This window comes from Triturus cristatus, chromosome 5_2 (genome assembly GCF_964204655.1).
Source record: "Triturus cristatus chromosome 5_2, aTriCri1.1, whole genome shotgun sequence".
NCBI lineage: Eukaryota > Metazoa > Chordata > Amphibia > Caudata > Salamandridae > Triturus > Triturus cristatus.
The window spans coordinates 578,077,828-578,100,413 of NC_140588.1; the positions used below are offsets into that span (position 1 = coordinate 578,077,828).

General features: G+C 46.4%; 1 long non-coding RNA gene across 3 annotated transcripts in view; it reads left to right on the forward strand.

Moving 5' to 3' along the window:
- The first annotated feature begins 645 nt into the window (after positions 1-645).
- The window catches only part of LOC146829022 (uncharacterized), a 55,925-nt gene continuing 33,984 nt past the window's right edge, over positions 646-22,586 (forward strand). The window contains exons 1-3 of one of the 3 annotated variants that reach the window (XR_014962168.1): positions 646-1,163; positions 1,601-2,350; positions 2,908-3,065. This is a non-coding gene — a long non-coding RNA (uncharacterized LOC146829022). The remainder of the gene's footprint in view (positions 1,164-1,600; positions 2,351-2,907; positions 3,066-22,586) is intronic. The other 2 variants (XR_014962167.1, XR_014962170.1) reach the window with 2 other exon arrangements.

A 22,586-nucleotide genomic window follows, 5' to 3' on the forward strand; every position in this document is an offset into this window, starting at 1 on the left:
GTTTATACACGCATATTAGGGTTATACTGTACTGCACCGGGATTAAACGTTTATGTTGTAGGCGGGAAGAGGTTGGAATATGCCAATAATTGTTGCTGGTTGTGACTAATAATGATGATGTACTCATGTCATTGAGATACTGACTTACAAGTTAGAATTGATAATTTCCCTCCTGGTTACATATGAAAATTTTTATGTAGGCATACTGTTTTCTATTCAGATACAAAAGCTTTAATAAACAGATCACACACAAAAAGAAATCGAGGTTGACCGCTGTAGCCGTAAGGCCACATCATCCCCCCCTAATTAAACTTTACTTGTTCAGTGCTCCGCTGCAAAAAACTGTAGTGACGTATCACTCCCTAAATCAGTTACGAGATAGCAAAAAACAGCAACATTGCACTGAACTAATGGTAAGTAGCAGGTGTGAGCCAAGTCCTTTACTGAATACAATAGGTCTCGCAGACAGCGCATGCGTGCTGCCCAGGCTCGACGTAAAAAAGTGCTAACCTGTTTTATAGGTCCATTCGAGATTTCCAAGGTGCTAAATTCAGTAGCTATGAAACTTCATCTACCCCCTCACTCAAGATATATCCAGTATTTCACATCTCCCTACTGAAGCTATGGAGCCCAAACACTAGAATATCCCTCCTACCACTTCTGGTGGAAGTAACTGGACAATGGTAGTCCTTGCCATTCTAGAATCTAAAAGAATCCGGGTGAGACTCCACTTGTGGATTGGAAGGGCTACGGTCTGGAAAACTGGTCTTGGAAACTCCTCTCCCATGTAAAAAATTACCCCAGTCTAGTTCGGGCTTTCCACGCTCCTTTCCCAGAGAACTTCATGGAGACAAGGGGCGGAGTAATCAGCAGAAAGGGAGATCCAGGAAGACGCCGAGGTGTGCGTTTTCGGAAGGCGAGATTCGGAAGAAGAAGCTCAGAGTGCAACGGAAGATCGAGGACGAGAAGCAGACGAGCCTTTCCAGGAGCAAGGACGAGAAGCAGACAAGCCTTTCGAGGAGCAAGGACGAGAAGCAGACGAGGATCCCCAATGAAGCGTGGAAAGAGGCGGTGTCGAGTGGGAGGAGTGGTCCGAGGAGTGGTGGACACCCCCGGAGGATGCTTTAATGCCGCCGCAGCTCAGGAGTGTTGCTGACCCTACGGTACGTGAACCAGGGCAAGGGTCTCTGTAAATACGGGAGGGGGGAGAGTCTAAGGGACTCAGGGTACACGGGACAGTGTGGTGGTCACACTTTATTCCTGTTTTCATTTACCCTCATTCCCTGCTCACATCCTGAAACTGACTTGTATAGCACTAGAAGCAACAAACCTCGCAACCAGAACTAAAACGGCTTCAAGTTAATCTCCTGATAAAAGGGGTTCAGTGTGCGTAAAAGACCTGAAGAAAAAAGGTCATACCTTTCCTTTATTTCACGGTCCTTTCAGCCCTTACCAGGGCTGTACCTAGGTTTATTTTCCCTGAACCTTCCCTCTCACTCTTTCATGGTTTCTATTATCATGGTGACGAAACGTTCTTCACTTTACGTTAACCTTCCCTAAAGGGACAGTCGCATTGAGCGTCTTCTCTCCTTTGTTTTAGCCGGGGCTGTGCCACCGTCACCCTGTGAAGAAGACGAGAAGAGACACAACCACCAGCATCCCAGGCTAAGACGACATCAGATTCTCATCCTGACTCCCTCACCTCTTGAATTATTTTCTGTTCTTGACCTGTGTCAATAAATGAAGCCATCATTCAACAGCCTATAAAACCTCCTCATTTTATTTTCCGCCCATCCCTCTCACATGGACCACCTACTCGTTGTGCCTACATAAGGAATGCTCACAGTTCCCAGTATTATGGATTTGTTGGGTTGGGTGTGTATTTTAAGGATCTCAGCCCCCTTAGCACTGTTCTCTGCCCCCCAGCACTGGGTGTGTATTCACATTGTATATGGAACCAACTAAGTTTAAGCAGTACTACTTTTAGAAAGTGCTTTTGCTTTGAACAGTAGCTTTTTGCGCTGTTTATAAATGTATGTTCTTTGCTTCATACTGTTGCCCGAGATCCGGTGCATTTACTAATGTAATAATGAGATCTGCCGAGCTCTCGCAAGAGCTTGTCGAATCCCGGTGGCCATTTTCGGCATGGCACCCAGGCTCAAAGCAGCGCTTTACCTCCAGACTGCCAATGTGATTGGTCACTCAGTGCCAAGATCCCATTCCTCAACCGCGTCTTGGACTGGACAACTGAGCAAACTCACCTGTACAACATCACCCCACCAGCTGCCAACTCAACGTTGAAAACTTGCCGGCAGCACCTGCAAAGCAAAGGGAAAGAACAGAATATCAAGTAAGTGCTTACCAACACAAAGAACCAAGCAAGGTACGCTGAACCCTATCACTAGAGACTTAAGATTAAGTGTATACAATTCAAAAGTGAGTGCCACTAAAGAACAGCGCTGATCGTTCACCTACAATATTTAAAACTGAATCATGACGGTGTGATTGAACATCATCAGACCAGTTGTTGTAAACCATTTTTTGTGTCTATAGGTAAGAAGCAGAAAACCTGTGGAAGCTCTTTAATAATGCTGCAAAATAGTAGGTCCTGCTGATTTTGTGTACATTTGTCATCTTGCTGAGTTTGTGTATGTTTGTAAACATATGTTCTTGCTTTCATAGTCACTCTTCAAAGAGGCCTCCACCCAACTCTCCAAGAAAGTAATCAGACAAAGAGAATCAAGGAGATATCTGATGCCTTCTTTTTTAGAACAACCCCTACTCTGGTTGATCGCAGGCACAGGAATAAAGGGAAAATAACAACAAAAACACAACCAGGGGGAGAGTGGAGGGATTTGAAAGCATTAGGCTGGATCTATGTAATCAGTCGCTTCTTTCTCTACCAAGGTTCGACAAAGGAGTCTAGCAGACGAACAAGGAACTCCGACAACCAGGCCCTCCTCCCTCAGACTGACCAATCTTCTCGTTGTTACCCCATTCACTAGAGGACCGGTAGGGAATAGAGGAGGTGGACTCTATCGTCTCTGCGGCACTGCTTCCTAAAGGTAAGGTACAACATACTGCTAATCTGTTAGTCTCTCCCTACCCATAGAGGTTTGGATTGTGCCATTGTTGGACCTGGCCCTTTCTGGAGAGCCATCCCCAATCCTTTTGCCTTCTTCCTCCTTTTTTCTGACCCTCTTTTTGTTGGCTCTAGGACTCTGGGCACTTTACCACTGCTAATCCGTGCTAACGTGCAAGTGCTCTTCCCTTTAAACATGGTATGATTGGTTTACACCGGTTTGGTATATTTAATGTATCTGTAAGTCCCTTGTACAGTGGTATCCCATTTACCCAGGGCCTGTAAATTAAATGCTACCAGTGGGCCTGCAGCGCTGATTGCACCACACACAGAAATAGTCTTTCAAAACTATCTTGGGCTTCCCACTGCAAAGCTTGCGTGTGCAGTTTACTGCCACTTTGACTTGAAATTTAAAACTACTTGCCAAGTCTTAATTTCCCCTTTTACTACACATAGGTCACCCCTAAGGTAAGCCCTAAGTAGCCTTATGGGCAGGTTGTTGTATAAGTAAAAGGTAGGACATGTTCCTTTATGAAGTACCGGGTATTTTAGACCCAGCGGTGCAGGGGCACACACCCTATGACTTCGGGGTTTCACCCTGTTCCGGACCTACAGAAACACAGAGTCTTCTGGGTGAAGTCACAGAATCGTTTATTGGCTGCAGACCAATGACAGGTATCCTAGAAGTACAACAACGTGTATGTTCTCAGGAGACTGCTGAAAATCATAGGAACGGACTACATCTTAAATAGGCCTTTTTCGGCCTCAAGCATACATTCCTGAGTTTTATGAAACGGCAATATAACAGTGTACATTACAAAGAAAAGGCAGAGTCATGATGACCATCCCACATTCCAGTTCGGCCAACTCACAATGATTTACACAATAAGGTTGCGATCCCACGTTAGATGTCAGTAGACCCCCCAATAAACATGAGCATCTCCTGTTTTGGGAAACAAGTCATAAAGCAAGAACAAGCAGGTGTGGAAGAGATTAGCCGGGGGTTTGTGTAGGATGAGAAGGGTTTTATGATGGGTCGAGCCCTGATGCTAATCACAGGTGGACGGAGGAAGGGGAGCTCGTGAGACCGGTTTGACCCGGGGCAGCGGAGCCAGCTGCCCAGGTCACCGAGAAGTCACGGGAAAGCACATGTACTGAGAGGCCCGTATTTGCTCCATTATAGCCTGTGTGAGGGCAATGACAAGATGGCCACTGCTTCCAAAATGGAACCCGCGTAGTGCAGCAAGATAACGTGTACGCAGTGCATTCGGGGCTAGAACGACGAGTAAAGCACTCGTACATGCCGCATTTACCATTTGCGGTTCGCTAATACCAAGATAGACAGGGGTAGGGCCTGGTCCCCTACGCGGTTCCGAAGAGTAAAGTACGACAGACCCTCCTTTTGCCCTTACATAGGCAATCACTATACTCGTCTTAATCCGAGTCTAGGTCAATGTCCGCAAAGTCATGGAGATGTTGCTGCAGCATCATCCTATTACTTAGCTCGTCTCTCGATACAGTTTTCCTTACACATAAGGTAGCACAGAGGCCACACATCGCAGGAGCACACTGTATGCACAGACAGAACAGGAAGAGAATGGCTAAAATCACTCCAATGACCATCAGGACTTTCCAACCCCAGGCAGATATCAGTTCCCAGAACCATCCCATCAATGACCAATCTCCCTTATCCACGTGTATGGATTCAGATATTTTGTGGAGTCTGGAGATGGCTTGATACACCGTTGGATCATTGTCTGGTATGAAAATGCAGCAACTGGATTGGATGACCTTGCATACCCCACCGCGGTCTGCAAGAATAACGTCTAGGACCATGCGGTTCTGCAGAGTCATAAGGCGATCCGCTTGGAGCTCAGCTGTCAGATTACTAAGGGCACCAGCCGTTACATTTATAGTGGATTCAACCACACGCGTCAGCTGTCTCAGGTTCCTACTATTGACCATAGGTCCCCAAAACGGCAGGAAACCCAAGAAGAAGTCTCCTGCTTCCTGACCGGCAGTGTCCTCCTTACTAATTACACCTCTCACGACTCTCGTCTTGTGATAATCAGAGGCAGCAGTAAATGTAGGCGGTAGCAGATTCGCAATATAACATGTGCCCGAGAAATCAGGGGGCAACCATGTATATGCTCGGTCATTACAGATGAAATAGGTACCCTTGGCAGCTAGAAACGCTGGGGAAAACTGTGACGGGAAAGTGTACGTTTCAGTACAGTCACTTCTACCCAGTTGAGCCCTAGGGTTCTGACCATTACCCTGTAAGCAGAACCGACCCATGTGGGGTACGACCCAGATTGGAGATGAGATTTGTCGCTGTCTTTCACCCAGACTAATACTATACCCCGTCGCGTTCCATCCTACATAAGGTCTCAACTCTTCTTTGGGAATGGACGAGTATGCATCAATATCCCTACTCATATCGGCAACTCCTTTCATCAAAGCCTTATTGTTGGTGATGGGTCTGATGGAACGCGGTTGGCGAGGGGAGTACGTCTCCAGAGCATAGAGAAACATGGTCTGGAATGCCCATGATGATCCATTTGAACTATACGGCAACACCAGGTAGGGAATACCCTTGTTAATGGTATGTGGCATTAACCCACAGACCCAGCAATTGGTCGTATTCACTACTAGCTGGTGCTGGTGCAAGAGCTGGATAAACGAGTTATTTACGAACTCCAATCGTCTGGTCTGTTCGTGCTCAGGCAGGGGGTGAAAAGAGTGAGAGGAGGCAGTAGAAAGGAATATAGGCTGTTGAGTGGGTGCAATAGGCTTTTGAGCGGAGAAGAACACAAGTCCTACAATAAACATCATAATACTACACAGTATAAAAAGGCACAAAAAGACAAAACATTTACTTTTTACAACTCTACACATCCTGGTTTTAAAGCTCATTTCCTCAACGGGTCTCTCCATCTTAAAAAACTCCATCCTCTACTCGGGCCGCTCGCGGCGGGTGAGTTTCTTCTGCTGAGGAGTACGCCTGTCAGTCCAGGAAAAACGCCCTAGACCAACCAGAACCGTCGACCTAGCGTCTTCGGCCTGTACCCCAAAGTATTGACACCGCGACCCTGCGGCAGAACCCGGATGGTGGTTCGAAAAACAAAAAATCAAGAAAGTCTTTCAGATGGGAGAGTGAAAAATGTCAAAAAGGAAATAGTGAGGAAATCTTTATTTGTCCATGGGCCTAGGTCTCAAATTATAACGTAGACGGCCAGGTGCTGTCTGGTCTCGGAACAAAAGTTCAGGCTCAGTGGTGTCCAATCGACTCGATGGTGGCACAGCTTCCTGCAGAATATTGTCACTCTCTTGGTCTGAAGCTGTGTTTCTTAGGCGTGCATCACTGAATGGTGTGAAACGGAGTACAGTGTCTGTCTCAGAGTCGGTGATACCCTCTTTGACCCACCGGTCATATGGCAAAGGCAAGGGGACTACCTTGCAGTGGGTACCATGAACCCAGTGCTTCTTCCCTTTCACTCGCACCGCTGACCTTGTCGATAGCAGAACAAGATGAGGGCCAAGCCAGCGGGGCTCGTCGTTGCTCTTGCGCTGGAAGTTCCGGACGAGCACCCACGTACCAGGGTTGATAGGGTGTCCAGGAGTTTCGGAAGCTTGGGGAAGAGTATCATGTACCTGTTGGTGCAAAACATTTAGTTTAACAGTCAAATCATACAGGTAATCGAGCAGCACTGGATGCTCTATCTCACTGAATTTCGTGGGCCTTGGCACACCCCATACATTAGCCGGGCGGCCAAAGACCACCTCGTAGGGACTAAGTCCCACTCGTGAGTGTATTGTCATTCTGGTGGACAGGAGTGCTAGAGGCAGGGCATCAGGCCATTTAAGACCAGTGCTCGCCTGAATTTTAGCCAACTTGAGCTTTAAGGCTCCATTGTAGCGCTCTACCAATCCAGCTGATTGGGGGTGATTTGCAGCGTGAAACTTCTGCTGGATGCCTAAACCTTCACATACATTCTTCATCACTTTACCCACGAACTCACTCCCATTATCACACCATACCACTCTCGGCATTCCAAACCTGGGGAAGAACTCTTTCACAAGGACTTTGGCTGTGGACAGGGCAGTGTTATCTTTTAGAGGATAAGCCTCTAACCATTTTGAGAAAGCACAAACAACCACCAACACATATTTCAGGTTGTTGCATCTTTCCATGTGAATAAAGTCCAGCTGCAAAACTTCGAATGGACATGATGGGGGCGCAAAGTGACCGGCCGGAGTTGGGGTTCCCCTACCGGGGTTGTACTTCAAACATACCATACAATTCTTGACCACATTCTCTGCACACTTGGAAATCCCAGCGTTCTGCCATACTGGAGCCAACAACTTGCATAAACCTTTCATACTGATGTGTGCCATTCCATGCGCCATAGTAACTACTGGAAGCACATACGCGTCAGGCAACAACCATCGCCTATGTTCTGTCAGATCAGTCCAGCAACCATTCTCATCCAACTTACCCATACTCTCTCTCCACTTGCTTAACTCTTCCTCTGTGGCTTCAGCTTGAAGCGACTTCACACTCTCTATTGTGTTCTCACATATTCCTACATCATTAACCCATCTTGCGGGGCCTGCAACATACATTCTAGTCTTCACATTCTGTGCGGTTTCTCTCGCGGTCTCATCAGCAAACGCATTCCCACGACCAACATCGTCTGTGACTTTCCTGTGCGCACTGCATTTCATGATCGCAACTTGCAACGGTAGGGTCAGTGACTCAAGGAGATCATTCACCAACTTGCCATTCTGAATTTTAGCTCCATGTGACGTCAGGAACCCACGCTCTTTCCACAGTCGCCCAAAATTATGAGCCACGCCAAAGGCGTACTGGCTATCTGTATATATATTCACTCTCATTCCTTCAGATAACACACATGCTCTCGTGAGGGCGATTAATTCGGCTGCTTGGGCCGAATTATGTGGCACTCGTGCAGTTTCCACAACCGTATGTAAAGTCGTGATAGCATATGCAGCAGTCGTGTCACCATTAGGGAGCTTAAAGCATGAACCATCTACCCACAAGTACCATCACACTCAGTCAGGGGAGTATCTTTCAGATCCACTCTCCCTTTCGTCTCTTCTTCCGTTCTAAACAGACAGTCATGTTGCTCAATCTCATCTGAGTCTGCTGGAATCGGCAACAACGTAGCTGGATTCAGTGTATTGCATCGTTTTATGTGTATGTGATTCGCTAACAGTGTAAGTTCGTAACCCGATAGGCGTGCACTAGTCAAGTGTTGTGTCTTGGTTCTATTCAATAATGTGTCTACAGCATGTGGAACCATAACGATCAATGTGTTATCCATTACCAGACCAGCAGATTGTCGGATAGACATCGCTGCAGCAGCTGTCGCTCTCAGACAGCTTGGCAATGCCCTCGCTACAGGGTCCAAGGTGGATGAGAAATACGCGCATGGGCGCGGTCTGTCGCCAAAAGGCTGTGTTAACACTGACAACGCACAACCATCTTTCTCGTGCACATACAATGTAAAAGGTTTACTGTAGTCGGGAGTACCCAACACAGGTGCTGAACATAATGCATTACGCAATTCCACAAAACTTTTCTGGCACTCTTCAGACCATGGGATAGGATTCGGTGTGTCTTTGCATGTTAAGGCTAACAAAGGTTTTGCCAGCAAGGAGAAACTAGGGATCCAATGCCTACAGTATGAGGTAATGCCCAAGAAAGCACGTACTTCTCTCTGTGTCTTTGGCACACTCAACTGTGCAATGGCTCGAATTCTCTCTGGGGTCAGTCTCCTTCCCTCCTTCGATAAGAGATGACCTAAGTAGGTCACTTCTTGTCGACAATATTGCAGCTTAGAGAGAGACACTTTGTGATGGAAAGCGGATAAATGGCGCAACAATGATAATGTGGCTTCTTTACAGATCTCCTCAGTATCCGCAGCGATCAGTAAATCGTCTACGTACTGAATCAGGATAGCGCCACTAGGTAAAACAAGTGCATCAAGCTGTGCTTTCAAAGCTTGACTGTATATAGATGGACTCTCACAGTAGCCCTGGGGAGCGCGTTTGAAGCGGAAGCTTCGGCCTCCCAGACTAAAACCAAAAATGTCTACTCTCCTCTGCAATTGGAATGCTAAAGAAAGCATTCTTTAAATCGATCACTGAAAACCATTCAGCAGAGGCTGGAATCATCGTTAATAAGGCAGTTATATCAGGGACAACTGGAAACTGTGGCACAACAATCTTATTAACCTCTCTAAGATCAATCACGAATCTGTAAACAGGTGGCTGTGAAAGGTCCGTTCGCTTTAAGACAGGCAAAATCGGGCTATTGCAAACGTTGCCTCTTGTTTCCTCGATCACACCCTTATCAATAAAGTCGTGGACAATATCTAACAATGCTTTTTGGCCTTCATTAGAGATCTTGTACTGGGGAATACGTGGCAGTCTGACATTGGCCTTTAAAGTCACCACGTATGGCGGTATCTCCAAGAGGCCCACATCATTGGGACCAGTAGCCCAAAGGGCATCCGGAAGGGATGACAATTCAGGCGGCATTGTATTTTTGGACAAGTACATTGGGGAAATTACTTTCTTGCCTAATGTAAGTTGTACTCCCGAAGGAGAACAATACAACGTGGCATGCAATCTTTTTAACAAATCCAGTCCCAGCAAATTCTCACCACAACCTGTAGTCCGAATCAGAGGTGCTTTCAGCTCGCAAGGTCCAATAGAAAGTGACATGGGACTAGAAATTGGGTTCCTAACAGGGGCGCCAGAAAAACCTACGGAAACATTTATGTCGCCAGACAAAGGTGCGCCAGGGAGTTTGGAATGCATAATTGAACTCTTTGCAGCACCAGTGTCTAGCAGAAAAGGCTCCGTTACATTTGCTGTAGTCACCTCAACATACGGTCCACTCTGATCCACTGGCACTGAAACAACTCCCTCTCTCTGTCTACGGCTGTCCTAGTAATCAGCATTTTCTGCATCACCATCTTCTGCATAATAATCATTATTATAATACTGTGCCGTATTACCGATCGCGTTAGCTTGCTGATCAAAGCTATTAATGGTATTCTGAGGCGGCAGAGGACGCGCATTTTGGGGAACACTTCCACGCCCTCTACGAGCTTGCTGACCACCTCTACCTCTTGCGCCATACATATTACCATTCCGCTGCATTAACTTAGGGCAACTATATTTAAAATGACCTTCCTCTTTGCAGTATGAACATTGGTTGGGACCTACCGGGACACGTGGTTGATAATACCCATTCATTTGCTGATTGTTCTGAAATTGTTGGGGTTGGTGATAGACACCTTGGGGTTGCCTATAATTATTACCACCTCCACGTGGCGGATAGGCCTGCTGTAAAAGGACCTTTGTCTTTAATTCCTTCGTTTTCTTCTCTGTTCTATCTTTCTCGTCTTTATCTCTATTTTCATAATACTGTGCGGTAGCCAGTATTTGCGCTGAAGAGGAAACGGCCCAAGAACTCTCTGAATCTTTCAACTTTTTACATAGGTCAGGGAGTAAATTCTGCACAAACTTATCCACAAACGACCGTTGGCCACCCTCCGTACTCATATCCTGCCCACTGTGATCAATGAACGTTTCCTCAAACCTAGTAAAGAAGTCTGACACTGTCTCATCCTTTTTCTGCTTGCATGCAGATAACTTGTCCCAATTTACGCGCATTGCTGGCATTAATGTCTTCATATACGTGATGATTCTACCAGGCAGTTCAGCCACTAAAGGCTCAGGTTTCGCGCCACCAGTTTGTCTTGCATCGGCAGCAATAATGTTAGCCCATGTATCCCCCAGCTCTTGGTCATGATCCGCATTACGGATTGACCCCCATAGGGGCTGTGGAACAACATTACCAAACAACATGTCTATGTCGGCCAGATTCATAATACATGATCCTGCCGTTTGTGACAATTCTTTATAATAACCTGCCGGATTTTTACGGGGATCAGGCAAGGACTGTTTAAGCGTTAACACCTCAGAACGCTTCCATGGAACATGCACCCAAACACGCTGGAAATGTGCTGCCACAGCGGGGTTAGCACCGACAGCTGCAACCGCTTCCTTCCATACCGGGGGCACTTCTCTCATGGGGTATTGTCGCACCTTTTCCTTTCTCCCCACAGGGACATCTTGTTCGAACAATGACTGTTGACATTCATCATTCCTGAAGGTTAGTACAACCGCAACTGCTTTATCTATATCGCGGTCTACAATCATACCAGCTCCAAAATCGGACCTTACTCTACACAATTCTCGTGGCCTCGGATTTCTACCACTATCCTCCAATTCCTCACAGAGAATTTCGCACATCTTCTCAAACACATATCTCTGCTTCGGGGCATCCCACTGATGGAAGACATTAACAATTGATTCCATATCATACAATGAAGGGAAAACAATCCATCTGCGCGCCATGCTGTCTATTACGTTCTTCTCGTCAGAGGTAGGCAACTGACTACGCAATTGCTTACGCTGCAAACCAGGAGTCGCACCAGACAACTCAAAGAGAGGCGACATTAATGACGCAACCACATTAGCTAAACGCTGTCGCGCTGAAGGAGAAGCTGAGGCAGAAACAGGGGGGAAAACAGAGGGAAGAAAAGAGGACGTAGAAACAGGTACCGAAGTGGTGCAAGGAAAAGTGTTGGGAGAGGCCGCTGGTGAATTAGGCAAGGTTACAGGAAGCGCGGGGGCAGTTGGAAGCACAACTGGCGGCCCCTGAGGGGGCTGCGTTACATTAATAAGAGCCGGTTGTGCGGCAGCTGGTGGCTGCGGCAAAGCCTGCAATACATTAACTGGAGGTGGCATATTCACAAGCTGAGGAGGCGCCGTAGCATTTTGCGCATATGGGGGTGGCGAACTCAACAAGTGTGACATTAGGGGATCTTTCTCCTTGTCTTCGGACTCATTTTGCTTAGAGTGCGGTAAAGCCGGGTAACATTTGTCAATCCCTAACTTACGCTGCCTGTGCAATTGCTCGTTCATCTGCTCCTCCTCATTATCTCTAAATTGTACAGCTGCTTGCATTACTGACATACCTTTCTCTCTTTTATTCTTTTTCGCTAGCTTAATTTCCTTCTGTTTGGCTTCCTTCCGCCATAAGCGGAAAGAGTCAAACATCGCCGGCCGGGCTTTCTTCTTAAACAATTTAATTTCCAAATTATCTAGAATATCGGTATCGAAACTACCATTTTGGGGCCATTTTAAAACACCGTCCTTCCTGGTGTAGTGGATCCACACTTCGTTATATGCAATAGGGCCTACGCCATGTTTTACATAGAGCTCATAAGTTGGAGTTCCAACCGGAGGAACCGGACATGATTCTTCCAGCTGGAAATCTTTTCCACAACCCAAACAGAATGATCTACCAAATATTTTAGAACCAGGCATCTTCGCTCACTAGTCTAGATCCAAACATCAAAGGATTATCGATTACGATAGTCTCGTGAATACACGAATCCTCTGGCTTTGGGGTTTGCAAACACCAAATTACCAAATCAAACCAAACGATCCCGAGGGATACCAAAACAAATGGGAGACGCTCCACTTATACTTAACTGAATATTGCTGATCGATGACGTCACCAGAAGACTCTCTCGATTGTTTCGCTCTCTCAAACTCGTCAAGGGTCCAAAACAGGTCGATTAATCGGGGCAGCAGTCCTTCGTAGCCGTCGGGACGCGGAGAACCTCGCAGAAAAGACTTTCGGACCACGTCGACATGCAGGGGTCGATGAAGTGGCGGCCTTCCTCCGGAATTTCCACACGAAGCTCCTCACGAACCTCTGGCTTGGACTGGTACCGCTGAAATCGGCCCCACGTTGGGCGCCAAACTGAAGTACCGGGTATTTTAGACCCAGCGGTGCAGGGGCACACACCCTATGACTTCGGGGTTTCACCCTGTTCCGGACCTACAGAAACAGAGTCTTCTGGGTGAAGTCAAAGAATCGTTTATTGGCTGCAGACCAATGACAGGTATCCTAGAAGTACAACAACGTGTATGTTCTCAGGAGACTGCTGAAAATCATAGGAACGGACTACATCTTAAATAGGCCTTTTTCGGCCTCAAGCATACATTCCTGAGTTTTATGAAACGGCAATATAACAGTGTACATTACAAAGAAAAGGCAGAGTCATGATGACCATCCCACATTCCAGTTCGGCCAACTCACAATGATTTACACAATAAGGTTGCGATCCCACGTTAGATGTCAGTAGACCCCCCAATAAACATGAGCATCTCCTGTTTTGGGAAACAAGTCATAAAGCAAGAACAAGCAGGTGTGGAAGAGATTAGCCGGGGGTTTGTGTAGGATGAGAAGGGTTTTGTGATGGGTCGAGCCCTGATGCTAATCACAGGTGGACGGAGGAAGGGGAGCTCGTGAGACCGGTTTGACCCGGGGCAGCGGAGCCAGCTGCCCAGGTCACCGAGAAGTCACGGGAAAGCACATGTACTGAGAGGCCCGTATTTGCTCCATTATAGCCTGTGTGAGGGCAATGACAAGATGGCCACTGCTTCCAAAATGGAACCCGCGTAGTGCAGCAAGATAACGTGTACGCAGTGCATTCGGGGCTAGAACGACGAGTAAAGCACTCGTACATGCCGCATTTACCATTTGCGGTTCGCTAATACCAAGATAGACAGGGGTAGGGCCTGGTCTCCTACGCGGTTCCGAAGAGTAAAGTACGACATTTATTGTGTGGCAGGACCTGGTAGTGACAAACGACCGATTTTTGTTTTGAAGTACTGGGTTTTTCAGAACCAACCCAGCGGTGCCAGGGGACACACCCGAAGACTTCGAGTTCTTCCTGTTTCGGACCACAGAAACACAGAGTCTTCTAGGTGAAGTCAAAGATCGTATTTATTGGCTGCAGACCAATCACAGGTATCCGAGAAGTACAACACGATGTATGTTCTCAGGAGACTGCCACTAACCAAAAAACAGTCTTTTCTTATATACAGAATATTATGCTCTGGGCAACACCGCCCCTATTTTACAAGTGGTCGTTCACATATTTTCGCTTCAAAGAAAGAGCATAGTCATGAAAATAATCCCACATTTCAGCTCGGTCGGCACATAATTATTTACCCAGCGAGGCTCAGAACCCTCATCAGATATCAGCAGACCCCAATAAAACAGACACCTCCCACTCGTAAAACAAGCCATAAAGTAGGAAACAGAGTCAGGTGTGAAAGGGGTTAGTCAGGAGTCGCGTGGGATACACGACTTTATGATGTGCTGGGCCCTGATGCTAATCCCATAAGGCCGCAGTAAAGGGAACCGGCCGGGCAGGACTGACCCCGGGCAGCGGAGTCAGTTTGCATAGGTCACACAGAAGTCAAGGAAAGATTGCGTGTCCTTTAGGCCTAGGCATGGCCTCAATGCGCAGCCTATGTGAGGGCAACCACAAAATGGTTACCCTTTTAAAATGGAACCCGAGGGTCCGACGTGTAGTATCGTGTACGCGGTGAATTCATCGGTGAAACATGACGAAAACACTCATACATACCGCATTAGTCATTTGCGGTTCGCTCATACCAAAATCGGCAGGGTAGGTCCATGCTACCAACATGGTTCCGAAATTTACAGTACCACAGACCCTCCTTTTGCCCTTACATAGGCAATGACTATACTCATACTAATCTGAGTCCAGGTCTATATTCATAAAGTCATGAAGATGCTGCTGTAGCATCATCCTATTGCTTAGTTCGTCCCTTGATACAGGTTTCCTTACACATGATGTAACACAGAGGCTACATATTACAGGAGCACACTGTATACATAGACAGAACAGGAAAAGAATGGCTAAGATCGTCCCAGTGACTATTAGAATCTTCCATCCCCAAGCTGATATCAGACCCCAGAACCACCCCGTCATCGACCAGTCTCCTTTATCCACATGAATGGATTCGGAAATCTTATGTAGTTTGGAGATGGCTTGATAGACTGTCGGAGCGCTATCTGGTATGAAAATACAACAGCTTGATTGGATAACCTTGCATACCCCACCACGGTCTGCAAGTATGACATCTAGAACCATATGGTTCTGCAACGTCATGAGGCAATCCGCTTGGAGCTCAGCTGTCAAGTTACCAAGGGCACCAGCCGTTACATTAACAGTGGTTTCAACTACACGAGTCAGTTGTCCAGGTTCCTACTATTGACCATTGGTCCCCAAAACGGCAGGAAACCCAGGAAAAAGTCTCCCGCTTCCTGACCGGCAGTATCCTCCTTACTAACAACGCCTCTCACAACTCTGGTCTTGTGATAATCAGAGGCGGCAGTAAATGTCGGCGGTAGCAAATTTGCAACATAACACGTGCCCGAGAAATCAGGGGGCAACCATGTATATGCTCGATCATTACAAACAAAGTATGTACCCTTGGCAGCCAAAAACGCAGGGGAAAACTGTGCTGGGAAAGTGTACGTTTCAGCACAGTCACTCTTCCCTAATTGAGCTCTTGGATTCTGACCATTACCTTGTAAACAGAACCGACCTATGTGGGGTATGACCCAAATCGGGGATGAACTTTTACGCTGTTTCTCGCACAGACTAATGCTATACCCCGTCGCGTTCCAACCCACAGAAGCTCGCAACTCATCCTTGGGAATAGATGAATATGCATCGATATCTCTGCTCATATCAGCAACTCCTTTCATCAAGGCCTTATTGTTCGTGCTAGGCCTAGTGGAACGCGGTGGTCGCAGGGAGTAGGTTTCAAGCGCAAAAAGGAACATAGTCTGGAATGCCCATGATGACCCATTATAGCAAAACGGCAGCACTAGATATGGGATACCCTTATTAATGGTATGTGGCATCAAACCACACACCCAGCAATTTGTCGTATTCATAACTAGTTGGTGCTGGTGCAGGAGTTGAATAAACGAATTGTTTACGAACTCACCACGTCTAGCTTGTTCGTGTTCAGGCAGAGGGTGGAAAGAGTGTGAGGAAACAGTAGGGGGAGGTATGGGCTGTGTAGTGGGTGTAAACGGTACTTGAAAAGACAATAATACATAACCTACAGAAAACATCATCATGCTAAATAGGACAAACAGACATAATATAACAAAATGTTTGCTATTCATTACTTTACATATTCTGTTCTTAAAATTTATTTCCTCAGCGGGTCTCTTCATCTGGAAAAACTCCATCCTCTAATCGTGCTGTCCGCGGCGGATGAGTGTCTTCTGCTAAGGAGTACACCTGTCAGTCCAGGGAACGCCCTAAACCAACCAGACCGTTGACCTAACGTCTCTGGATTGTACTCCAAAGTCTTGGCACCGCGACCCTACAGCTGAACCCGGATGGCGGTTCGAAAAAGCAAAAATAAGAAAGTTTCTCAGATGGAAGAGAGAGTTGCACTACTCAAAAATATCAAAGAAAAAGAATTTTTATTTGTCCATAGTTCTCGGCCTCAAATTGTACCGACTTCTTGTAGGTACTGTTTGGTCTTGAAACAAGAGTTCAGGCTCTGTAGTGTCCAATTGAATTGACGGTGGCACAGTTTCTTGCAAGATGTCATCGCTTTCCTTCTCAGAAAGCGTTCCTTTTACTCGTGCATCACTAAACGGCAGAAAACGGGGCACATTCTCAGTCTCTGAGTCAGCGATCCCTTCCTGGACCCACTGGTCGTAAGGCAAAGGGACCCTCTTGCAGTGGATGCCGTGTATCCAGTTCTTTTTCCCCTTCACTCGAACAGCTGATCTCGTCGAGAGAAGGACGAGATGGGGGGCCGGTCCAGCGGGGCTTATCATTTGTTGTCCGCTGAAAATTTTTGACCAGCACCCATGATCCAGGATTGATGGGGTGTCCCGGAGCTTCAGAGACCTGAGGCAGTATCATGCACCTGTTGGTGTAAAACACGCAATTTAGCCGTCAATTCATACAAATAATCAAGCAGTACTGGATGTTCGATCTCACTGAATTTTGTCGGCCTTGGCACTCCCCATATATTGGCCGGGCGGCCAAACACGATTTCGTAGGGGCTAAGTCCCACTCGTGAATGCACAGTCATTCTTGTTGATAGGAGTGCTAAGGGCAGAGCGTCAGGCCATTTAGGACCAGAACTCGCTTGGATCTTGGCTAATTTGAGCTTCAATGTGCCATTATAGCATTCTACTAGTCCAGCTGATTGGGGGTGATTTGCAGTGTGGAATTTCTGCCTTATACCTAGTCCCTCACATACATTCTTCATCACTCGTCCCACAAATTCACTCCCATTATCACTCCATACCATTCTTGGCATTCCAAACCTAGGGAAAAATTCCTTGACAAGGGCTTTAGCTGTCGATAAGGCAGTATTGTCTTTTAGGGGATATGCTTCTATCCATCTTGAAAAAGCGCAGACAACAACAAGTACATATTTCAAATTATTGCACCTTTCCATGTGGATGAAATCTAGCTGCAAAACCTCAAACGGATACGTTGGAGGCGCAAAATGACCAGCTGGAGTTGGGGTTCCCCTACCAGGATTGTATTTCAAACATACCATGCAATTTTTGACCACATTCTCTGCACACTTGGGAATTCCAGCATTCTGCCAAACTGGAGCCAACAACTTACAAATCCCTTTCACACTGATATGCGCCATTCCATGTGCCATCGTGACCACTGGAAGCACATATGCATCAGGTAACAACCATCGCCGGTGCTCTGACAAATCAATCCAACAACCATTTTCATCCAATTTTCCCTTACTTTCTCTCCACATGCTCAATTATTTCTCTGTGGCTTCAGCTTGAAGGGACTTCACGCTCTCTATCGTGTCTTCACACATTCCAACATCACCAACCCATCTTGCAGGGCCTGTAACATACATTCGATTCGTCACATCTTTTGCTGTTTCTTTCGTGATTTCGTCAGCAAACGCATTACCACGACCAATATCATCAACAATCTTCTTGTGTGCACTGCATTTCACAATCGCGACTTGTAACGGTAAGGTCAGTGATTCAAGATCATTCACCAACTGACCATTCTGAATCTTAGTTCCATGTGAAGTCAGGAACCCACGTTCTTTCCACAAGCGACCAAAACTATGGGCCACGCCAAAGGCATACTGACTGTCAGTATATATGTTCACTTTCATTCCTTTCGACAACACGCATGCTTTTGTAAGTGCAATTAATTCTGCTGCTTGAGCCGAATTATGTGGTATACGTGAAGTTTCAAAAATCGTGTGCAAAGTCGTGACAGCATATGCAGCAGTCGTATCACCATTCGGAAGCTTGAAGCACGAACCATCCACCCATAAAGTACCATCGCACTCAACCAGGGGAGTATCTTTAAGATCCACTCTCCCTTTTGTTTCTTCTTCTGTTCTGAACAGACAATCATGCTGTTCAATCTCATCTGTGTCTGCCGAAATCGGTAATAATGTAGCTGGATTCAACGTGTTGCACCTCTTTATGTGCACATGACTCGCTAACAGTGTTAATTCATAACCTGACAATCGAGCACTAGTTAAGTGCTGTGTCTTGGTCCTGTTCAACAACGTGTCCACTGCATGTGGAACCATTACAATCAACGTGTTATTCATTACTAACCCAGCAGACTGTCGAATAGACACAGCTGCTGCCGCTGTGGCTCTCAAGCAACTTGGCAATGCCTTAGCTACCGGATCCAAAATCGACGAAAAATACGCGCATGGACGCTGTTTGTCTCAAAAAGACTGTGTCAGCACCGACAACGCACAACCTTCTTTCTCGTGCACATACAATGTAAAAGGTTTACTGTAGTCGGGGGTACCCAACACAGGAGCTGAACATAATGCATTACGCAATTCTGAAAAACTTTCCTGGCACTCTTCAGACCATGGGACGGGATTCGGTGTATCTTTGCATGTTAATGCTATCAAAGGTTTTGCCAGCAAAGAAAAACTCGGGATGCACTGCCTACAGTAGGAAGTAATACCCAAGAAAGCACACACTTCTCTCTGTGTTCTTGGCACGCTCAATTGTGCAATGGCCTGAATTCTTTCTGGGGTCAGTTTCCTTCCCTCTTTCAACAAGAGATGACCTAAGTAGGTTACTTCTTGTCGACAATATTGTAGTTTTGAGAGAGACACTTTGTGATGACAGGCAAACAAATGACACAACAATGACAATGTAGCTTCTTTACAAATGTCTTCAGTATCCGTGGCGATTAGTAAATCGTCCACATACTGAATAAGGGTAGCACCACTAGGTAAGACAATTGTATCAAGCTGCGCCTTTAAAGCCTGACTGTATATTGATGGACTTTCACAGTAGCCCTGCGGAGCGCGTTTAAAGCGGAAGCTGCGACCTCCTAAACTAAAACCAAAAATATCCCTGCTTTCCTCTGCAATCGGAATGCTAAAGAAAGCATTCTTTAAATCAATCACTGAGAACCAGGCAGCGGAAGCTGGGATCATAGTTAACAAGGCAGTTATATCAGGGACAACTGGAAACTGTGGCACAACTATCTTATTGACCTCTCTAAGATCGATCACAAATCTGTAAACAGGTGGCTGAGAAGAGTCAATACGTTTTAAAACAGGCAGAACCGGACTATTGCAAACGTTGCCTCTTGTCTCTTCGATTACATCCTTTTCAATCAAGTCATAGATGATCGCTAACAACGCTTTCTCACCTTCATTAGAGATCTTGTACTGGGGAATGCGTGGCAATTTAACATTGGCTTTCAGAGTGACCACATATGGCGGTATTTCCAAGAGACCCACATCGTTAGGACCAGTAGCCCAAAGGACATCCGGAAGAGACGACAATTCAGCTGGCAGTTTATTCTTCGACAAATACATTGGAGAAGTCACTTCCCTACCCAGTGTAAGTTGTACTCCCGAGGGGGAACAATATAATGTCGCATGTAATCTCTTTAACAAATCCAATCCTAACAGATTTTCGCCACATCCTGTCGTTAGGATAAGGGGTGCTTTCAGCTCACAAGGTCCAACAGAAAGGGGCATAGGACTAGAGATCGGGTTCCTAACCGGGGCGCCAGAAAAACCTACTGAAACATTCATTTCGCCAGACAAAGGCGCGCCAGGGAGTTTTGAGTGCATAATTGAACTCTTTGCAGCACCAGTATCCAACAGAAAAGGCTCTGACACACCCGCTGTAGTCACCTTAACATACGGTCCACTCTGATCCACTGGCACTGAAACAACTCCCTCTCTTTGTCTACGGCTGTCCTAGTAATCATTACCTTCCGCATTTCCATCTTCTGCATAATAGTCGTTATTATAGTACTGAGCTGTCCCACCAGTTACATTGGCCTGCTGATCAAAACTGTTCATCGTATTTTGAGGCGGAAGAGGACGTGCGTTCTGGGGAACATTCCCACGCCCTCTACCCCTAGGAGCTTGCTGACCACCTCTACCTCTCGCGCCATAAGCATTATTTGTGCGCTGCAACAATATAGGACAACTATACTTAAAATGACCTTCTTGTTTGCAATACGAACACTGATTGGGACCCACAGGAACACGCGGTTGGGAATACCCGAACCTTTGCATGTTACTCTGAAACTGTTGGGGTTGTTGATAGTTACTCTGATTTTGCTTATAGTTATTCTGATCTCCACGTGGCGGGTAAGCCTGCTGTAAAAGAACCTTCGTCTTTAATTCTTTTGTTTTCTTGTCTGCTCTATCCTTCTCATCTTTATCCCTATTTTCGTAATACTGTGCAGTAGCCAGTATTTGCGCTGATGAAGAAATAGCCCAAGAACTCTCTGAATCTTTTAATTTCTTACACAACTCGGGGAGCAAATTATGCACAATATCAACAAATAACCGTTGACCACCTTCCGTACTCATGTCTTGACCACTGTGGTTGATAAATGTTTCTTCAAACCTGGTAAAGAAATCAGACACTGTTTCGTCTTTCTTTTGTTTGCATGCGGATAATTTATCCCAATTCACACGCATCGCCGGCATTAAAGTCTTCATGTAGGTAATAATTCTACCAGGGAGCTCTGCTATTAAGGGCTCAGGTTTCGCACCACCAACTTGTCTAGTGTCTGTAGCAATGATATTAGCCCATGTGCCCCCTAGTTCTGCAGCATGATCTGTATTACGAATCAATCCCCACAAAGGCTGCGGAACAACATTCCCGAACAACATATCAATGTCAGCTAAATTCATGACACACGGTTCTGCGGTTTGTGATAGCTCCTTATAATATCCTGCAGGGTTTTTACGGGGGTCAGGCAATGTCTGCTTAAGCGCTATCACTTCACCTCGCTTCCATGGCACGTGTACCCAAACACGCTGAAAATGTGGCAGAACAGGTGGATTAGCATTTGCATCACCAGGTCTCCAAACTGGAGGAACCTCACGCATCGGATATTGGCGCGCTTTTACCTTTTTCCCTACAGGGAACTCCTGTTCGAACAACGACTGATGACAATCCCCATTCCTGAAGGACAACAATGTCGCAACTGCTCTATCAACATCGCGTCCCACAATCGTGCCTTTCTCAAAATCGAACCGTACATGACTCAACTCCTGCGGGCTTGAATCTAGACCATGATCTTCCAATTCCTCACAGAGGAATTCACACATTTTCTCAAACGTATCTCTGTTTTGGTGCTTCCCACTGATGAAAAACATTTACAACCGATTCCACATCATATCTTGAAGGAAAAACAACCCATCTATGTGCCATGCGGTCTAATACTTCTTTCTCTTCAGAACCTGGCAGCTGACTACGCAACTGCGTACGTTGTGAACCAGGGGTCGTACTACATGACCCGAAGAGAGGTGACATAACACTAGTGACCGCACTAGCTATTCGTTGTCGTGTAGAAGGAGAAGTTGAGGCAAGAACAGGGGGAAAGACAGAGGGAAGAAAAACGGGTGCAGATACAGGTACAGGGGTCGTATCGGGAAGAGCGCCGAGGGAGGCAGCTGATGTACTAGGTAAAGTCGCAGGGAGCGCAGAAGAGATAGGAAGTGAAACCGACGGCCCTTGAGAGGGCTGAGTCGTAGGCATAGGAGCCGGCTATGGGGGAGCTGGCGGCTGCGGGAAGGCTTGTGGCAAATTAACTAGAGGCTGTACATTTAAAGGCTGCGGAGGTGCTGTAGCACTCTGCACATACGGGGTGGTGAACTCAGCAAATGTGACATTAAGGGATCTTTCTCCTTTTCTTTTGACGCATCTTGCTGAAGGGGCGGCAAAGCTGGGTAGCATTTATCAATCACTAGTTTACGTTGCCTGTGCAGCTGCTCATTCATTTGTTCTTTATCTTTAAACTGTAAGGCTGCTTGCATTATCGATATACCTTTCTCTCTTTTATTTTTCTACGCTAGTTTAATTTCTTTCTGTTTGGCTTCCTTTCGCCATAGGCGGAAAGAATCCAACATCGCCGGCCGGGCTTTCTTTTTAAATAATTTAACTTCTAGGTCATCCAGGATTTCTGTGTCGAAACTACCATTTTGGGGCCATTTTAAAACACCATCCTTCCTGGTGTATCGGATC